Consider the following 18,957-nt stretch of genomic DNA (forward strand, 5'->3'; position numbering starts at 1 on the left):
ATTAATTGACTCATTTACAAGGACCTCAGCTAGGGGGGAAAACATATTAGATTCCCTTGCTTGAGCTGTATTGCCTGTTTATAACAACATATTTAATCAAAGGAAGAGGAGATGAAGTTTTTTTTTTTTTTTTTTTTTTTTTTGCCAGTGTGGCAGGAAAGACCGTGAAGCTTTAATTGACCCCTCGAGAGACAAAGTGAAAAGCTTTCGGAACGAGCTGCATTTTTAACACAAGAGCAGGTTTTTCTTTTGGTTCTGCTCTGAAGACTAAACGAAAGGGTCATGCTCCCAGCTCCCGGCCGTCCTGGGTGCAGCTACTGCACCATCACCTCCTGACTTGACCCATTTCAGGTAGGTGTTAACACCTCAGAGCAATGGCTCACAGTAATCCCTTAAACCCCATCATGCAACAACATCATCATTGCTGGCTAATGATTTTGAAGTTGAGGCATAATGAATTGTGTTCTGCATTAGATGACTGAGGATTTAAAAGTGCTCTATAGCTCTGTCTCATTTGGCTGGRCCACACAAGAAATTCCCCGGGGGCCACGACTCCTGAGGCAGCAARACAAAATCTAGCCAGGCCCTCTGAGAGCAAGACTTCCAGAGATCCCTGTCCCAGACACCAYGTTCTCTGTCCCCTTGCAATATGTGGAGACTGCAGCCATCTCCTCCCACTCCAAACTCTGCCCCTGCCAGGGGGAACACTGGCCCAGGGTCAGGCACCCTGGAAACTTCTTGATCCCTTGGACAGTCAGGGAGATTTTTCAATCAGTTTACCTCACCATTCACCAAATAATTTACTGCCTATTGGTATTGACCCAGCAGAAATGATCTCCTTCCTCAAACCCTGCAAAGAACTGGGGAGAAGAGAGGTAGAAAGAAGACTTATTTCTCCTGATGGGACTTATTTTTTAACTCTTCCCAAGAGACATTTCTGAATTTCAACAATCTTTTCTTAAAATCTTATGAAAAACACTGCTCTTCTACAGGGTCAAATTTTGCCAAACAAAAGTAAAAGATTCAGAGAAGGGATAATACTGCACAACTTTGGGGGGGGGGGAGAGGAGGGCCTACAAATCCCAAATATGACCCTTAAAAAGGTGAGAGAAAGGAAAAGGATATTCAAAAATAAGTATCAAAATGTGGTGAGAAGTTGCTACAGAGAACCAGTAGCGAACTGATCCTGCAATCTAGTAGATCCATAGTCTTGGATCTGAAAGATCATTCCGATTATCTCTAACAAACCACATTTTCTCCTCCTCCCCTTCAGTTCTGAGTGTCCCTTCAATCAGCAAAGGCCATCACTGAGCTATCAGGACCRAGCTCTGTATGATGACATTGCAGTTACCAACACGAAGGAGGAACAAATGCCACTGGGAGCAGCTGTAGGCTTTCTCAGGTGCCATCATGCAAGAAAGGACATTGGCACTCAAACCAAGGCGTGATCATCGGTGCTACCAAGCAAAGGACCCCAAGCACAATCATCCTGTCACTATCTGATGATTCCTTTTTAGCCATAAAGAATTTTTTTATCTTAGAGTTCCAACATCTCTGAAAATTTCATCAAGTTTGAGCTGAAATTCACCTCAGTAGAAACAGAGACATCCTCAYGGAAGATGTTAGATAAGAATCCAAGAGGCTAAAAAATTCTGCAGAGGACAGGTACAGCACTGGCAGGAAAAGGACAATCTTCCCACTCACCCTCCTCCTCTGGCCACAACCTGCAGCATGGTAGCACAAAAGCGAGAGAGGCTAGGGACGGGCAGAGATAAGCTGGACAGCCAGATACRGAACGATGCACTCAGAGGTGGTTTGTGATAGCCAGTCAAGAGAGYCAATAATGTTTGCTCTACATAAAGCGTGCTATTTACTGTCACAGCCAGAAAAATGGACAGCACGATGAAGTGGCAAGGATTGCTCAGGATCACTATGGCGTGTTCCTAATGCTGTCTGTGGACTCTGCATCTCCCTTCTTTTTGSTCTCCCTGTAAACCTGAAGCATAGAGGCAGCAGTTTCCTGTAACTCTGGGTCTTGGTGGGTTCTGCAGTTACCAGGTTGCCACAAGTCACCAGCTGATAATTGATGGTTTAGCATAGGGAATTCAGTTGCTTTCCTGGAGGAGGTGAGTCTCCTGCTTGCTAATGCTCTGGTAGGTAATTCCTGTAGTCAAAGAAGCAGCTGATCTGCTTGAGACCTACATGGTCACTCCCAAGATGTGCACATTAAGTGGGTAATAATTTATTTTGCTTGGATGTTATAAATAACAAAAAAGTGTTTTTAGGGAGAAGCAATAGCTTTTCTTAGATCATCTAAATACTATCACTTCTCCCTACAAAACTCATTTTGCTCATGTAGTTACATCACTGCAGCTTCAACAATGCTACCATAAATAATGAACATACCCAACTATATTGCAAGAAAATCTAAACCTCAGTTTAGCTGGTACTCACTTATTTTAAAATATTCTAGCCAGATTTTCTCTGCTGTAGCATTATGTTTTTCCTCTTCTCAAATGACTGTGACAGTCACAACCACATTGCAAGAAAGTTCCCTGCAAGCCCCCAGCACTATCCAGCCTCATTAGCAGCTTTGCTTATTTATTTGGCGTATCTCCAGCTTGCCTCAGTGGCTCTAAGACTGTCAGCCCTGAGCACTGATTCATATTGCTAGTATTTAATATAGTTCAAGTGCCAAAGGCAAGCCAAAGGGCAGAGCCAAAAATAGGCAGCCACATCAGCTGGGGAAACTAACTGGTTCACATAACGTCAGTGACCCCACGATAACCCTGTTGAGCTAGTGTTTAATAGAAGACATTGAAAATAAATACTTCGTGCCTAAGGCTATATTGATAACATCATGGAAATGACCATAAACCAGCATTGTTCTTCTGTGAGTTATTTTTAATGATTGYTAATCTTGTTTAAGACAAGCAAAACCACAGTTTACTTGAATGTTCTGGGTCTTCAGGGAGGTTTCATTTCATTCTTTCTTGCCTTCCTCTGAAGCATTAGAAGTTAGACAGAATTACACAACAGCTTGAACTAGAATGCAAAAAAGAAACATTTGCATTGCCTTGAAAATGCTCCGGCAACAGACATCCAGATTCTGGTCCTCCTTTGAACTAGCTTCCTTTTCTGTCACTGCGGCAGTGCTAAGGAGGTTGACTGAAAGCTTCCAAAGGTGAACTACATATGGTGCCCTTTTAATAGCCCTTTACTGCCTCAGTCAAGGCAAATCATACTGTCTCCATCCAACCTGGGATTATTTGCTTAACTCAGGTGTAACAGGGGTAAATTCATGGCAGCTCCTAAAAGGCTCCCCTAAATTCATACACAAATTCAGCTGCAAAAAGCCATTGGGACAATYAGCTACCTTTCAACTCTGTCCTTCTCGCTGTGTGAAACACAGCCTCCTCACCTTCACTTCGACTGCTCCTCATAACTCTTTCTTCTGTCCTTCAGAGAGCTGGAGTCAATCCCTGTGCTCTTGGATAATACCTCCTGCCAGAATTTTCTCTCTCAGGCAAGGAAGATCCTTGTTGTCATGTAGACAGCTACGGTGCTGTTCTCATGCAATCTCTTCTAAAAATTGCTTTGGCTGCAAGACCCCCAAAGCACCTCACAACAGTGAGGTGATTGCTGGTCTGCAAGGGTGGTCACTGTAATCTCATCTGCTCCTGGGTGCATCTGCTTCACTGGGTGCTCACACTCACCTTGCTTCTCCCAGACAATCCTTCCAGGATCAGCTTTCCAAAGCATGAGCATAGTGGTTAGCACTGCAGGAAGCTAAGGCAGGACTAGGACCAAGGATCAATACTCACACGCTGTTCTCTGATAGAGTTCATCTAGTGGTGACTTCAGGAGTCACAGATGTCCCATAGGCAGGAGACRCAACCTGAAGTTCTAGCACCAGTCACATACTGGCCAGAACATACAGGAACATACTTTCAGCCTAGTCTGGAAGTTTTGACCCCTTTATATACTGGACAAAAAAGTCAGACCAGTTTTCTCTGCATTTTGTGACACCCAGTTTCTTTGGAAGTGTTTCCTCTGACTTTCCAAATAAAATTGTCACCTAGAAATTCATCACTATACCAAAATTCAAGTGACAAATATTATTGCTGACGTAAGCAGGAGCTGAATAAAACATAGSTTTATTTTTAACTTTTCTCTTAAAAGACCCCTTGGCTTCCCCACAGGAGTTATCCTTTGTCACCATCGAATGAATAGAGCTTTCTGCTAATTCGTGAAGCCCAAATCATACATATTCATGCCAAACATGTAGAGTTCTTGTCAAAAAATCTTTAACCAAGCATGAGGAAAAATGTAGGATATTCTTGCATCAATAGCTCCTGGTATGGTGATCTACCAAGTGTCATAGCATCCAGTCTTGCAATGGGTTGAATTTTCTCTGAGGTAAAATTCTAAGGGAAAGTTATGCCAACAAATCAAACCATGTCTAGGAATGCAGGGCAGAGAGAGGAATCAGCCCCAGCAACTGCAGGCACCAAATCCTTCAAGTAGCTGAGTTCCTAGGCTTACTTTTAGTAACAAAAAAGACATTAAGTGAAAAACTAAGAGGAAGCTGGACTGAAAAAGATTGTTCCATTGGAATTATGCAATAAATAAAAATTAAAGCATTATGTTCAAATGGAAGGTTTTCGCTTCCATGGGGATTGCTGGAATTTGACCTGGCTGTAGATAGAGCTATTATTCATATTAGAATCCATAAAAGAATAATTGACAGTGTTGTCCCCTTCATGATATAACAGCTTGTAAAAAGAGAGAGGCCTCTGGCCTAAACTACACTCTCCCAGCATGCCAAGACTCATAAGTGACAGCAACAGAGTACTACCCAGACCCAGAAAGAATGCATGGGAAAATCAACCAAATTTCTGGTGCATTTATATCAGTAATGGTGAACATAGAGCCTGTGCCTCCTTTTTTCCAATTACAAGACTTCTTKGAGATACCTATGTCCTAAAGATCTGCACCCTGAAAGATCATGGCCTGGACCTTTCACTAGGATTTGAAATGCTTGCATACAGCACAATGTAGCCATGGACTACCTAGCATCAAACAGAGAAGCCTAGATGTTCTCTAGGCAYAGACCATCCCACAGTGAGATCTGTTGTAGTGGCTCCTGCTATGACTTCAAAGAGAGCTCTGGGWCTCCACTGTCCTAAGGCAGGCAGGTCCTCATCAAACAGAACAGCCTTCCCCATACTATTTTACTTTACTTTTCCTCCCAAGTAAGGTCCACCATTCAACTGCATCGAGAGACCCTTCACCTTCTTGACTTGTGTTCCCATCTCTTCATACCCACCTCCATGTGCTTCTTGTATTCTGCTGGGGAGAAGGATGGCAAAGGGGCCAGATCCCTCACCTTAGGAAATGCAGATTGAAAGTATTTTGTTTCAGTCTGCCCTCTTCAAAATGTATACTTATGGGCCAACAAATAGCACACTGAGATATGAAACTCACCAGATGAATGGTAACTTCAGTATTAATCATGCAGCTGTACCCAAGGCATATGGTTGGCTTTGCAGGAAAGATTAGCATATCAAAGAGGAATACAGACAACTATGAGGCAGCTGAGGCACAGCCCTGACCTTACACTTCAGCTGGGTATAACACTTCTTGCAGCAGGGCTGTCGGCCTAYATTTGGTGCCCCTTAGATGCTCCTATAGCACTACATGTGGTAATTGTGAAGGAAAGTAAATCATTTGCAAGAAGAAAGGAGCAAAGAATACAAAAGCCTGTCTTATTTCTTGACAAAATCTTTATCAATGCCCTAAAAAGTCCTCCTGCCCCAGCTGCTAGGTTCTGAAGGACAGCAGAAAGACAGGAGCTATAGCACTGTCAATCACAAAATTCATATGGGTAGCCAGGGAGCTCTTTGCTCAACACGAGCACCGAGTCATAGAGCTGCACAGCAAATGTAGATTCTCAGCAAACTCCTCTCCAGTGGGCTGTTCTGTTCAAGACCAGGGAGTTTGCGTACTCCTTCAAAGGAGCCAAGACCTGTATTCGCTTTAAGGAAAGCTGCTATCTGTAAGAACCTAATCCAAAGTTTAGTCCTGTTAATGGTGAAAAAAATGCTACAGTCGACTTCACTAGGGTTTCAAATCAGCCGGGTTGTCTGTTACATTAATATTTGCAGCTTTCAGCATCATGGAGCCCTGCGGTTTCTTAGGATATAACAGATGCCTTTTGGTTGCTCTACTTTCTTCTATTGCTAGCATATCATCCCTGTGACTCTGTCAAGAAAAATTCATGAGACTTCTTTTTTTATATATATAAATCTASCTTTAGTATTAAGCTATCAACATATGTAGAAGCATACAAAGTCACCCTAGAAAAGAGAATAAACCTTTGCTCTCACCTAGAAACACAGGTGATGACTTCCTATTAGTGTGCTAGTGCCCATAAGATCATAAACAGAACTATCATARAGCAACAGGCCTTTATTTCCAAGGCTCCTCTACCTTCATAATTTCAAACACCTGTCAGTAGCAAAAAGTATCAAGCAAACCACAGCAGACCAGAAAGTCCTAATTATTCTCTTCCTCCTTTTTTTCCATCTTTTTTTTTCCTTCAGGCATAACTCTTTCCCACTGTAACTTGTCACTGGAAAGAGCTGGTGATTTATGCTGGGTCATTGCAACACACCCAGACACAACACATCTCTGCATAATTATTAGCGGTTTCCTAACAGATATGCATTAGCGCTGGGTCGGAGGAATGGCAGTGAAACCAGCTCAGTTGACACSTTCAGATCAAGTCTGTTATTTTGTATTTGCTTGTGCCAGCCTGCCTTTATTAGTTTTAAGCTCAGGCCAGAGCCAGAGGAGAGAAGGGCTTCCAGGAAGCACAATCAAGGCCTGGCAGCCCTGGCCCCCTCACAGGAGTCTCCCCAAGTTGCCACCAGTTCCCCCAGCAGAGCTGTGCTGGGGAAGCCCCAAGACTGATCCGAGGGGTCCCTCTGCTGATGGGAAGCAGAGTGAGAGCTGCTCCTTTTCTCTTTCTTCACCAGGAAATTGAACCGCCTGCAGGGTTCAGAGGGATCTCCCCAGCTCTACTCTGCTAACTGTGTGCCACAGCCAGATACTCTCCCCTGGMTGCTCAAAATGCAGAAGTGATGGCATCTGGCAGAAGTAAAAAAAATACATAGAAAGACCAAGGCTCAGCCAAAAATCCTAACTCAGGAAAGGAAAATCTTCGGGACATAGGAGTAGCYGATTAAGGAATACAGATTACAGTAAAACCCTAACATAACTCTGCTTTCCTGCAGGCACTTTGATCTGGTGCTGTTCATGAAGCAGAGGACACGTGGTTAGGCTGGTCAGCAGCACCCTTCTACTCTCCAGTAGCTGGCCAAATACATGGTTTCAACATGGGTCTACCCCAACTGAGTTTCTCAGCGCTGTTCCTTGCTCGGAGGTTTGCAGGCAGTTGTGCCCTCCAGTTCACAGCCCTAGCACCTTTTTGCCAGCCCTCTGCCTCACTGGATGCTCCCCAGCCCTCCAGCCAGCCAGGCTTTATACCCTTTCCAGGCTGCATTTGCACTTCAGCCACAGCAGCAAGCCAGAACCCAGGAAGATCTTGCTTTATGTCAGTGGCAGGGCTGGATCTGGTCACATAGCCCATTGGGTCAGGCACATCACATCAGYTTGGATGCTTAAAATCAGGCTCCTTCAGCTCCAGGTCTCCATCAGGGGAGCCTGTGCTGCAGGTTGCAATGGAGCATCATGGCCTCACTCCCTGTCCTCTACCTCAATGCACTGGGTCAGCAGATCGCATTCTGGAGGCAAAATGAGGCACTTGCTGCACTCATATTTTTAAGGCTGCCAGATTATCTTTTTTCTGGAGAGCCAGAGGTTTTATGAACTACTATTCCTTCCCAGGTTCAAGGAAAGGATGTGAATCTAGAGTTCCCATGTTTGTATGAATAGCAGGTAATAAAAAATCATGATCAGTACTCCAGGAGCAAGAGGCAGCACAAAAAAACAGTGTCTATCAATACTTAGCAATTAAGCACTGAATCCTGCTTAACCTCCATGTGGTTATGCTAAGACTTTACTAAAAAATGGGTCTACAGCTTTTGACCCTGTGAGGAAGGACAAGGCAGCCAGGTAAGTCTCTCAGTAGGGTTGCCTACAGTACTGCARTTAACAATGGATTCAAGGCAGTATATTCCAGGAGGTGCTACATTTCAGCCTGGACTTCATAAGGAGCTGGTTATCCCTAAATAAAGGCTGTCTTACTTATTGCTTCCTGCCCAGGAAGAATTTGTGTCATTGACTCACTGGTGGCTGCGAGGCAACTGTGCAATGGAGTGTTGCAGAAACAGCTAACTTTGTGCCTGTGGAATGAATAATAAAAGGCCTCTTTAAACAGCACACTTCTGAAAAAGGGCCATTTATTAAGCAGTGCAGCACAGGCACCTGTCACCTCAGCTCTGCTGCAGAAGCAGGGCAATGCCATTTGACTAGCGAGCAGTGAGGAACAATTAACACTACGAGACATCTCTAACATCCCTTGCGCTGCAAGGTGTGCAGGTATGATTACCCRTGGCCTTCAGGGAAGGAAATGCAGAAGCATCAGTGGCCAGGGTTACCTGCTTTGCCAGATGGAAACCTTGTTCTCATCCCCCTGTGAGAACACCCAAGACAGTCACATCAGCAGATGTTTCTGCCCCAGATGGCAAGCCCTTTTAAATTGCCTTGCCATAATCTAGATGAGAGGTTACAAGAAAAGGGTATTCTCATAGCTAACTTAYGTTAGCAGAAAGGGAATTTAATCAGAACTGGCATATGGTGCTGCTGGCTTGCGGATGCCAAAGCCTGGGTCAGCCCACAGTTACAGTAGCATTTTTAATCCAGCTGTATTCAAAATCTGATYAAGGGCAATGGGACTATAGTTTGAGTGAATCAATCTGTATTGAAACATTTTTTAAATATGAACAGTTGAGAACTTTCTAAATGGTATGGGTAACACGATGTTCCTGGCAAAGGAAGACTGGTGAAGGCTCAAGGTGGAAAGCATTGCTCTAAGAGAAGGAGAGGTTTTAATGCCACTCAGGTCTCAGCTAGTCACTTGAATATGACTTTATCTACTTCCCTCAGCTTTAACGACTTCCTCARTATGACTGAGAGAGAAGCCTTGTCTGCTTGTCAAGTCAGTGGAAAAAGACAAYGCAATAACCGCCAACCCTACTGATAAGCATACCTGTCAATAGGTATTGATAACAATCAATACCTATCAATATGTATTGATTTGATGCCTCTCAATATTGACCAGGATCAATGCCAATAGGCTTGGATTCCTAGGGACAGCAAAATCAGTCTGGAGACCGAAAGCTGTCAAGATCAAAAGATATTGATGCCTATTGAAAAGTATCGGTATCAAGGAGGACACTTCAAATCACAGGTATGCTAAATCATTTCTGAGGTTGCTGATTTCTCCATTGACTAGAAAACAAACATAGGTAGTAGCTCCAGTGGCTTGGTTCGGTAGGATGAACACATAGTTTGATCTGTATTAGCTGCTACTTTTGTTTCTCAGGGATTGTACGACTACTGAGTCAGGAATTTTCCAGCAAAACTTTTGAGTTTGGTKTTGTTTTCTTAACTGAGAAATTCCATTTCTTTGACATTCAAACTGTACATAGGATAGAACAAGGTTTGATCAGTTTTSTGTCAAAACAGTACTTTAATATTGTCTCAAAAATTGTCAGAATGCCTTGGTTCAACAACTTCTAAATGGAAAATTCCCAACTTCTAAATAAAATCTTTTTTTGTTTCAAAAATTAGTCCTACCAGCTAAATTTAGTTAGAAATATCAATATTTACACATTTTCTGAAACAATGAAAATGAAGTGTTTTGATTCATGTCACTTTTTTCAGCACAATAATTTTTTACAGGTATTTTTACAGGTACAGCAAAACTTCTCATGGCCTTACTTTCTCATCTCAGTTCAAAACTGACAGAAAAGAATTACCCTATCAAATATTTTTGGAAGAAGAAAATGAAGATTTCTTGTCCGTCCCTTGTTTTGACCAACTCTGAAATTGCAGTGACTGCTGCTGTATAGTGCTCATATGCTTCTTAAAACAGTTCAGGCTTCTGAAGGGAAAAATAGGATGACAATTCTATAGTTGACTTTATTTAATTAAATAAAAAGARTATTTGGGCAACTAAAAGAGAATTCTTCCCAGACCCTGACCTGATCAAGCTGTGCTYAGAAATATGCAAATTTTAGCAAAATGACTGTCACGCTTTGTGATTCAACAGGAAGACATGCTATTAACAAGTCAGGTATTTATAGTGCAGATGTCAATAATTCTGAGTATTTAATCACAGCTTACTTTGATTTGTCCACAACTCAGACAAATGAGCTGGCTGTGCCAAGGTTAATGGAAGCATATGGAGCTGATCTGGTGTTTTTGCTGCAGCAATGCTGTTCAGCTTGCAAACACGGAGCACTGTGGAGCAGGCGTAGCCAGCTCCAGGGGACAGCTAAGCAGTAAGCTGAGTGAAGGTCCTCCATGCATGGTTCAGGCACTGACCGTCTCATTAAAACCCACAAGATGTCCTGTTTGGCTGATGCCTGCTATGGGTTCTAGGGCATCCAGGCTAGAAAGAAGAGAAGGGCTGCAGAGTCGCAGTAGCCTGGTCACCTCTTCTGAATGCAGATCAAAGACAAGTCATGCCTGTTGGGYTTTCTCATTCTCCCTACCACAACCCTAGAGAAAACAATTTTCCGATATTCAGTTTGCRTCATTTAAACAAATTCAGTAGCGTTGTCTTCGTGGAGTAGTTTAGTGGAGTCCCTGTTCTCAGAGTTGTTATTGTGCAGCCCCTCGTCAGATGTAACACATTYGCACAAAAGGTGGTAACTTGTGACAAACACAGCAAAGATTTTGTGTGAGGTCCTGAGCTGAAATATGACAGAAAAGGACACATGCTCTGAGCCTGCACGCTCCACCATTTCAAAATAACGTTTGATTATCTTAGCCAAAATACCTGCAGCTGAGATCTGTTAGTTAGTGTGTTAGTTCTCTCACTTCATCCCTCCAGTCACTGCAGCATGGTAGAGTCACTATTCCTTGACCAGAGACCGCTATGAAAACCTGTAGGAAATAACCTGTTGTTGAAGTAACAAGTGTTGTTCTTCACTCTGAATTAATACTTCACCTCCATATCAGTGTGGAGCTAGCAAGTACTGGGGGTTGCTGGAACAAACACCTGTGCCAAACATACTACATGCATATATGACTTCTGACTTCATTAGGCAATTGCATCATTTACCTAATAAATCTTATAATTACCTAATTACCTAATGATGAGTTTCTGAAGGACCATCCACCTCTGTATAGGTGCTGGTCTAATTGGTACTCAGAGGAGGATTCTGTTYCTTGCATCCCTCAGCATGACTGTTCAATGAAGAAATGACCCTCATATATTTTGGGGGAAAGGGRGAGTGTTTCAGTAAGGATGAGGGTGGCTGGCCCTATAGCTCCATCTAGCACCTACTCTCCCCTCCAACCACTGCTGCAGGCTCCATGGGTCTCCCTGACACACATGCTCTGAACTTAGAATCTACAAAGCTAGGTGCAGGGATGTGCACCACCTAAACYACATCCCTTCTCTATCAGCCGTCACTAACACATCATCCTGCTGAGGCCCACACCCTCCTATGTAGCTCTGACGGCAGGAAATGGCCAGGCCCCTTTGTAGTCTCTGTTGTTGTGTCAGACTGGCACAATCCACCGAGTACACCCTCAGCAAACAGGGGAATAGCCTGGTACACATAGCAGTGCAAGAGAGCAATCAGGAGAGAAACAGCACAGCACAGTGCTTGGCCTTTTAAAAATCAGATTACACACGAAATCATGTCCTCATCTCTAAACTGTTGGGGAKGATGTAGAGCAAAGTTACCCAACCTTCTCCACCTTGCATGAGCTTACACAGAGCACTGGCACTGGAAAGGAGAGGCGGTTACATCCTAAGCTAACACCCTTCTCCATCCAGCTTCAGCAGATGTTGTTATTCTGGGAACAAGCCAGTGCTGCACTGCAGAACTGTGCAGTTATGACAGAACTGCTGGGGGCAGGTGGCCCAGAGGACAGCACATCTCATCTGGATACTGCATCTTGCATCTTAGGTTAGAAAACTGAATGTGACCAATGTGATAAGCCCTGACCTTGCTTGGATGAAGCAGTWAGACTGTTATTCCTCCCCATGCATCAGAGACCCATTCCTGCCTGTTAGCCCCTCTCTGCACATGCTCCAGGGAGAACAGGAACAGTCCAAACTTTCTGCTCATCTGCCTGTAAAAAAATCCATTGCTTCCATCATGCCATGACGGAGGGGTGGTCGGGTGGYACAGAGGCTGCCAACACACACAGACAGACTTGGCCTCCTGCCCCAGACCCCTTAGAAGGACCTGCTTTCATGCTGCCGTCCCCACTTGCCCAGCAGCATGCACCGGACCATTTATGAAAAGTTGGTTTCTGAATGCCCAAAGAAGATACATAAGCTACTCTTGTAGCATTGAGATGATAAAAGCATCTCTGAAGAAATGAATAATTGAAGACCAGGCTAAATATTAATAGCATACAAAGGGAAGAGGACACTTTTCTCAACTTTGCACTTAGCTAAGCTGCCTGTTCAGATATGAGTAGAGATGTTCTCACAACTGCTCCAAGCTCCTTAAACCCTTCCCGTAAGTCTTTTGTGCTCTAAATTAATGCTATCTTTGTCTGAAAGTCCCCAGCTCATTTTCTATTCAAATCTCAAGAGGAATGGTGGTGTTTATTGGAAGATGCGATMCAAATGCAAATGGAAACAAAGGATGCTCTCCAAGTCCTCTGTCACATGCAGAGCAAAGAACAGCATCTGTACAGGAGACAGGACATACAGAGCTGTGCAAGGGGGACAGGGACATGGTGACCAGGGTACTTAGTGCAGCTTCTGAGACTCCAACCAAAGCTGCCTAACATGATGCCCCTTCTTGAAAAGAAATACTAAGATTGCATGCTGGAAGTTGCAGAACATTGATACCACTGCTGCTGCAGGTAAGAGAGAGATATTGAAGGTCTGTAGTGGACCCTCTGCAGTCAGCTAGTGCTCCATTTTGGGAGATGTTTACGACAAGCTGGATCCAGTGGGCCACAGTCCCAAACTGTTTTTAAGCACAAAACACTTGTACTCAAAGGGGACAGGGCTTTGTGCTCACTTAGCTGCTGTTCCATATGAACTGCCCCAGTGACTGCTGTAAGAAATGGCTCAGAGCTGAATGCACACACAGGAGGGGAACTGTCATCAGTTACTGAAGGTTAGACTCCAGGGACACCAAGAGCCAACGCAAGCCATTGATAAGTACATGGAAAATGGACAAAGGATTTGATCTTTTTCTTCAAATGCCATCAAACATCACGCCTTCTCATGTTACTTGGAGTGCAAATTGTCTCCAAAGGGAAAATCACTCTGAGGGAAGAAATGGTTTGGCAGATGGTGACCAGCAGAAGCAAGGCAGTGGGTGCCCCAGGAGCCTACTCTCCGCAAGAAACAGCGATAAGCGGCACTGAGGCAGGTGGCACCAAGGWCCAAACATCCCACCACAGCCACAAAAGGAACAGGCAGCCTCGTGGCTGAGAAACTAGAACTTCCTTTCAGCCTTCACTAGCCCCCAGGCCATTAAAACAAAAGCAATTTCTTATTAAAAAAAAGAAAAAAAAATCTCTCTTATGATTTAGGCTGCTCTCTGCTGGCCCCTGTGTGTTTCTTGTCTATTTGCAGTCAAGATAACTTTCAGAGTTACACTCACTAGTAACACATTTGCCTCATGATTAGGCACTGGGTTGGAATCAGGAGATAGAGGGTCCCATCTCGAACCAGTTGCTGGGTTGTTAGATGAATTTAGACTGCTGTCATTACCATTTTCCCCTGTCCAGTTTCTAAACCTTTCAATTGTATTTTGTTCTGTGTTTTACACCTTGCTGTCTCAAATGGCCTGATGTGAACATCCAACCAATTTCCAGGTTATCTCAATAATAACCTGAAAAAATCTTATTGAGACAGTGTTCCCAATGTTAAGGGGGAGTCTCTTGCTAAAACAAAATAAAACAAAATAGTTTTCTATTATACTTATTTAAAGTATCTCTACTGGGTGGGGATTAAATGGGGGTTTCTCTGAGGCACTCTCTTGAATAAAGAAATTACTCCTTTTACTGATTGCATCATCTCTGCCGAGAAAGCATTAAGCAAGCTGGACAAAACACATTTGGACTGCAGACTGTGTTTGGTTTAGTCAGCTGTGGGATGCAAAGAATCTTGTCATTTGCAGCTGACATTACCCTTGAGCACTGCTTTGAGCTTTTGAGTGATGACTATCTGTCTGGAGACGAGGAAGCGTTAGTCCAAAATGAGCCCCGAGAGAGCTGCAGGGTCAGAGGGGCACTGAGAGCCCAGCCCAGTACTGACAGGAGCTGGTTCAGCCCCAGCYGTGCGTGCAGTATTTCAGTGAACTGAACTCAGACATGAAACCCTTCTGCCGAATGTTCTGCAGATGTTTGAGCATTTTACATTCAACAGATCTGCTTTGCATTTAGAGAAACCAGCATGGTTTGGTCTGCCTCCATTTCCCCAGAGGGACAATTCAAGCTGGAAGAACTTTACCAGGGGTTGAAATTGGATGATATCAAGCTTCCTCTAACGGCAGTCCTCCCTTGAGCAGCCAACAGAAGAGAGATGATGGCACTGACCAACCTGTCCATTAGCTAAGCCTCTAGCAGGCTTATTCAATATATAATCTYCTTCGAACCCACATCCCCAAACCCTACCACTAGGGCATCACTTCCAAACCCACATGCTGTGACCTAACACCTACTGGCTGTCCTGTGTGTCAAACCACCATATCTCTACTTCCYACACCTTTTCAGCACGGAGCTGCAGCCTCAACCAACAAACCCCTTCCTTCTCAGGGAGCATCACAGAGAAACTACAGGAAATAGGAAGCCTTTTACAGGGTCAGAATGGCATTACATTCCCATTTCTTTTTGATGCCAAGCTTTGTCAGACAACCATACCTCCACTGTAGTATGGAAATAAATATGTCTGTAGGCAGCTGCCACATCCCAAATATAGAGCCATTTTTAACAAGCTAGAAAGAGTAAAATAAATAGCACTTGATCTGAGAAGCTTCCCATTCTTGACAGTGTCCCCAGGTGGAAAGCTGAGAAGATAGCTCCTTGCTTTAATTGGTATATTAAAATTCTTCCAGGCTGCTACACAACTGTTAATAGGCAACTTAATTAAGCACTAACCCAGTTCATATTTCTACCCTCCAGAGGCTCTTATTTCATTTTTTTTTTCCTTATTACAGCCAAAGCCATAGGGAGTTTTGTCCTAATCATGTAAAACAAGCTGAGGGCAGTGACATRAGGCAACTTAACTCCTGATCTCCAGACACCACAGCCAAGTGCCCAAGTCTGCATTTTCTCCTAAAAAGTAGACTTAAGAAAATGATCTCTCTCCTTCTGCTGCCCCATAGGAAGGAGTCCTACTGCCCCAGTTTGAACGGAACAGCTCAAGGCAGATTACTTCCCATTAGGCAGGAAAAAGGAGCAGGGAACAATTCAATTAGGTGAATTTCTACTGGGAAGCATGAATAAATGGCAAAATCCGTAGCACCAGAAGTGCTATCACCTCCCCTCCCCACCCCGCCAAAGTGCTAAAAGTTGCTGGCAGCAAAGACAGTCTCTCTCCAGGCACTAAGTACAAACACACTGATGTTTCAGGCAGGAGCCTGAATGGATGAGTAGCCTCCTCATCAGCATCTCCAAGATGCAGGCTTGCTCCACACTGTCCTCAGCCATGCACTGCCCAGATGACAGTCCTCCAGAGGCCCTACATAACAGAGAGAGAATAAGTTGTAAAGGAAAGGTGTCTTTTCCTCTAAGCTGGTTCCTAGGAGAGCTTTAATATTTGGCAGCTCCAACTGCCTGATTCAAACTACCACTATCCCCTCAGGAAACCACAGGAATAAGTGTCCATGCTCTACAAAACACCGTGGTCTCCGATTTTTACTGGGCAACTATGATTTACTATCAGCAGCTTAAATATCCCACTGATTTTGATGAGTTTGATGAGGTCCTAAACAATGGTGTTCTCAAGAGTTTTCTTTTTCTTTTCTAAGACCTGCTGGGTTGAATCAAAACTTTCTCCAATAGCTGTTGCGGGAAGTGATGGGTTTAATAGTCATTTGAACAAATAGTGGAGTTTCCATTATAGGTGAATTATGAGCCATTTAAGTTAACAAACAACTGCTGGATTTTACTGCTGCCAAGCACACTTAAGGTAATAACCACAGATTAAGGAAGGGAAGGGTGACTACAGAGAAGCCAACCAATCACCCAAGCTATGGAGAGAGTGAGCACTTGTTGCTTTTGATAAATGAATATGAATCCTTCTGCTCAAGGAGAAATAGTCTATTTGTCTCAAAAGCCTTGTACACCAACAGGCACATTATCAATACACAYGTCATGATTCGTGATTGAATAGTGAAGTCGATGTGGATTTCCCTCACTGAAAAATAGGGTCTGTCTCCTGCTGTAACATTTTTATTCCAAAAGAAACAAAGAACTTTATAGCCCCCAAAAACAGTAATAGCAGAGCTGGAGAGTTCTAGGACAAATGCTACCAAATAGAGCTGAGCAGGAGGCAGAGCAAGTGAATTGCTCTGGCAACATAAATCAGAGCATCTGCATTGACCTTGGGTACAGTTTGTTATCTGCTGAGATTCTGGCCCAATGGGTAGAAATTGAGCCATGTGGTGGTGGTGAAGTACGATTATGCCCCGAAATCCCTGGGCTGAATGAAGTGATATAAGCAGACAGCCATATTCCAGCTACCACCTCTTGGCTGTATAAAGACCAGAAATATGCCTTGCAGCATCAACTGAAAGTGTTAGACGCTCACTGGGTTAGAAACCTGTAAAACTGAATGGATTTCAGATAAACCACTAAGCATTTTCTTATTGAAAAGGCCTCTTCCTCTCTGCACCAAAAAAAAAAGCTTTCATAAGAAAAAAAAGAAAATCAAAAAGAAAAAAAATCAAGTAAAATGACATCTTTCACATGAACCACTTATTCTATGGTCAGTTCTGAGGATAGAACCTTTAATTTAAAATAAAACCCAAATCTGACAGAAATTTGCCTACCATTCATTTTTTTCTTGCTTCTCTCCTCCGTATATTTTTCCTTCTTTCAGGAGAGGGGGAGGGAGAGACCATCAAGAGAGAGCAGCCACTAAAAGAATAAATCAAAAAACCTGGAAGAAAAAAAAAGGCAGCTTTAATTTCCATTAGAAACATGAAGCATTTGTTCTTGTGTGAGAAGCAACCTACCCAGGCTGGGACTTTGCCAGGACATCCAGGAGGCCATCCTTGGGAACACCTGCAGCCTTTAGAATCATAGATCGAAAGCAGAATCATAGAACTGGTAAAGGCTGGAAGGGACCTCTGGAGATCATCCAGTGCAYCCCTCAAAYGAGTGGCCCATACAGGGACTGAACCCGTGACCTTGGCATTATTAGCACCACGCTCTAACCAGTAGAGCTAAACCATTAGGATCTGGACACCTGCTTGTTGGCACTACAGCCCCCATGGGCCTGCACTGATCGGCAGAGTTACCTGCTTAAACTTCCGCAGTCCTCCTGGACAGTAGCTGCTTTTTTGCCTTAGAAATCTACACAACTGCTAGCTTACACAGCCTGACGAAACTCTGTGGCTTCAGGCGCTCAGGTAACTCGCTAACTGCTCAGCCTCACTGCGTGTGAGTTGTTTTTGTTGAAAAATCCCTATTTTGTCACTGTACAACCTGTTCAGAAATCCCCCACACGTTCTCTGATCCTGCAGCACAGGCAGTATCTAGAGAGGCAACACGCATCTTCGGAAGAAGTGCTTTTCCCTGTTCCTTTTTAGCAGATGGCACATACCAATGCAAGACAACGGATTGGTTGGTGTGTGACCCTAATTTCACGTAGAAGCACTCAAGATAAAACATAATACTTGCAAGTGGTGGCAGGAAACCCCTTGGATATTTTAAAAATGTCAAATGAACTTTTAAAGTGCCCATTGCACTTTTGTTTTTTCACTTCTTTGGATAATRTAAGTAGAAGCCTGGACAACTCAATTCCCTGGAAAGTTTCTCTTCCCAAATCATGCCTGTTCTGCTCTATGATACTTTCTCTACTTTCTAAAACTCAAGGGAAATATTAACTTCATGYCATTTAACAGAGATTACTATTTCACTCTTAGAATTTCTTAGGAAAAAAAAATGGAAATTTCCATTTGTACATGGCATTTCTTTAAAAGATCAGGCAGCTGCACAACTGACCTGATTGCTCCTTTTAGATTTAAAGCTAAGCTATAGTTTAATCAAAATGCTTCCAGTATAAACGTAACAATGGGCACTTCTTTTAGTGAACATATTCTTACATCATCATTTAGCATTGCCGGCAATGCTCTGATTTGCTTGCACGCAGTGACTTTTCAAAAAAAGGGCAGACCACAAGACTGGAGCAAAGAATTCTCCTTCCTGGGTGAAAAGGTAGAAGACTACCTACATGTTTAGTTTGTAATAGTTTGCTTAACCACTAGATGTCTTCATGGCACTGTCTAGCAGTCCAGTGTGGTATCTGGTGACGAAGGGCAGACTCCTTTTGAACCAAAGCTGTRCCACAGATCTTTTGTACAGTGTATTCACTGAACTTCATAATTGTTCTATGTTCAAGAAAAACTATAATTCTGTGATACTGTCCACTTACCCTTGCACTGCCAAGAGCTATGCAGGTATTCAGTGAGTTACAAGACAGAAATACTAGCCTGGATGCTCTGCATGCACAAGCCTCTGCTGAGTACCACTGCAGCCCTTCCGCGATCTGTC

This window comes from Rhea americana, unplaced genomic scaffold (genome assembly GCF_003343005.1).
Source record: "Rhea americana isolate MKP2758 unplaced genomic scaffold, rheAme1 scaffold_104, whole genome shotgun sequence".
In the NCBI taxonomy this organism is placed as follows: Eukaryota; Metazoa; Chordata; class Aves; order Rheiformes; family Rheidae; genus Rhea; species Rhea americana.